Raw genomic sequence first — 2,844 nt, 5'->3', positions numbered from 1 at the left:
AGAGGCATTGATATGCACATAGAGTTAGACAATAGGAAAGGATATTCATATTCCAGATATTTTAGATTTTAAGGAGACCGATGAGGGTGGTGATCAGTCTGGATTTGGATCACTTGGTAATTGTTTATTATTTTATTATTTTAATTTATTTATATTCATTTCCATTTCATCGTTATTAATTTTAATATTAATTTTTGTAGTAATACATGAGACGTCTAGCACCTCTGCAACATAAAAATATCCTCAAGCCTGGGCCACCCCAACTGTCACACCCCTTGACTCAAAGACAAGCCACAGCTAACGCTTGACAAGCCTCTTTAGAATATTCAATTTTTAATTATTTGTTCATATTTTGTATTCAATGATTTGTAATGTTGATACAATGTCCCTTGAACATTTTTATGTTTGTAATTTTGTAATTGTTTAGCTTTTCAATTTTGTAATATCTTAGTTATTATTATTAGTTTATTACGAATTAGACTCTCAGACTAGTAACTTTTATTAGATATAAAATCAATTACCATTCATAACACTTTTTTATTTTTTAATCTGGTTTTTAAATTTTTTTTCTTTTTACTTATAATTTTATGGGCTAAAAAATGAAAATGGCCTACAAGCTTTTTTTTTGGGTCAAAAATACAACCTTGTGGGCCATTTTTGGCCCATTGCTGAGGTTTCTGGGCTCAAAATGGCCCAGAAAATGCTTTTGGGTCATTTTCAGCCCAAAAAATGCTTCTGGACCCAAGGCACAGAAGGGAGGGGGGTACCCCGCCCTCGCACACCGAGGGCGGGGGACGGGGAAACATTTCCCCATCCGCCCCATGAGGGGGCAGGGGGCGGGGCGGGGTAGCACCCCTAGGAAAACCTACTCTCATTTTAACGCCCCCCCTCTCTCTCTCTCTCTCTCTCTCTCTCTCTCTCTCTCTCTCTCTCTCTCTCTCTCTCTCTCTCTCTCTCTCTCTCTCGCTGAAACCCTAGCTTCCTCTGCTGTTTGAATCTTTGTCGCTCGTCCTGTCGTCTTCATCATCACTCTTTGTCGCTCCATCGTCTTCTCGGTTTCTTCGGTCATTTTTTGATATATGCAAGTGTGTATGCTGTTACCTTTGTTGTTTGTTGTTTTTGATTTTTCTAGATATATGCAAGTGTGTATGTCGTTACCTTTGTTGTTTGTTATTTTTGATTTTTCTGGATATATGCAAGTGTGTATGCCGTTTGTGATTTCTCTTGCTCGAGATGTTCATTTTGTGAAAAGTAGTTCAGATCTCCGTCTATCCTTTTTTTATGGGTTTTTTAGGGTCAGATTTGTGCTAGCATCTGTTCAAGTTCAGATCTGCAACAGTTTTTTTAGGGTTTTTTTCCTTTTATTACTTTGTTGATTTGGGTCTGTTTGGTTTTCATTTCTTTGTGTCATGAAGGATTTTATTACAAAATCTAATAGGTCAGCCTTAGATCTCAGGGATTTTGATTTTGTGGTGCATAATTTTGATGAAAATTATGTTGGGGGTCGGTCTTAATTAATTCTCATGGGTTATGTTTGTGTTGAACACTATTTTTATGCAATGTCTGACATGGGTAAGGCTTATTTTCTCAAGTTTCTTTCTTAGATTGTGCGTTTATGTTTATATATTACTTATCTACGGTCTGATATGGGTTTGCTTTTATACTCTGTTTGTTTTAAGCAGATTTTAATGTAGCTCTGGGTAATTTTTTGTATTTCGTAAAGAATAGGAAGTCATATTTTGAAGTTAGGGTTTAGGTCATTCTTTCTTTTTACAACTGCTTTGAGATGATCCTGAGTTACACAAGTAATGTTTGATGTTTTGCTTCAGGTGCTTCTGGGTGATGTTGGAGCTGGGAAGTCTAGTTTAGTTTTGCGCTTTGTTAAAGGGCAATTTATGGAATTTCAGGTTTGGTGCTGCTAATAAGTTGTATCTATTGCGTTCTCAATTTAAGCAATTTGGCTCTTTGATCCTAAAGGATGATATTATGTCATGTTAACTCTGTAGGAATCAACCATAGGTGCTGCCTTTTTCTCACAAATATTATGTCATGAAAGCAGAATTGATATTCCCTTATAAAAGAGTATTGAGAGAAAGGGAAGTCATTAGAACATTTTGCTTTGAAACTGGGCTGGTGCTAGCTCTGCCATCTAGGCTTCTTCATCCATTACTTATATCCAATTTTTTTTTTTTTTTTTCGATGTGTCTGTAGGTGAATTGATGTACACTACATACCATGATCTCTGTAGCACTGGACCAGTTCTCAGTTCAGGACATTGTCCCAATTCTTGTCATTTTAGTGGAGATTGTGTTGATGGAAGGTGCCATTGCTTTCTAGGATTTCATGGTCATGACTGTAGCAAACGTGAGCTTTCATTTCTCTTTTCCTGCTTTGCAAACAGTCGCATTATAAAGTTTGCTCAGGCAAGTTCACATTTCCTATTTTTCTTTGATTTGGCATTAGCTCTAAATTGATACTTTTTGCAGGCTCTTGCCCCATTAATTGTAATGGTTTTGTTCTTTCTATTCGAGTGTAAGTTTGCCATTTACTTTCATTTTTTTCCAATGAAACTGATAATTTTGTTGAGCTTTTATAAGTATTCAAAATTTGTGTATTTTGCAGGCTCTCTTTCAATTAGATCTTGAAGTAGCTACTTGGTATGATTAAATCATTGATAGAAAACCATGCTAATGATTTTTTAATTCATATCTTGTAATTTTGTATTTTGTAATGTAATGTGTAAATAACAAAATAATGTAATATGTAGTTGGTTTGCATGCATTTTATTTTTTCATTTTTATATATTTTTATTATTTTGGAAAATGTTAGTATTATGTTTTTTAA

The 2,844-nt window shown here is 35.0% G+C and overlaps 1 long non-coding RNA gene across 1 annotated transcript; it reads left to right on the top strand.

The window, feature by feature from the left end:
- Positions 1–762: 762 nt before the first annotated feature.
- LOC122295259 lies at positions 763–2,531 on the top strand. Its single transcript, XR_006237924.1, has 3 exons — positions 763–1,907; positions 2,007–2,364; positions 2,487–2,531. It is a non-coding gene; the product is annotated as an uncharacterized LOC122295259 (long non-coding RNA).
- Positions 2,532–2,844: the final 313 nt, after the last annotated feature.

The sequence above is a fragment of the Carya illinoinensis genome, chromosome 2 (genome assembly GCF_018687715.1).
Source record: "Carya illinoinensis cultivar Pawnee chromosome 2, C.illinoinensisPawnee_v1, whole genome shotgun sequence".
NCBI lineage: Eukaryota > Viridiplantae > Streptophyta > Magnoliopsida > Fagales > Juglandaceae > Carya > Carya illinoinensis.
Note: the sequence above shows the minus strand (reverse complement) of the source record. Positions and strands in the feature narration are given on the sequence as shown.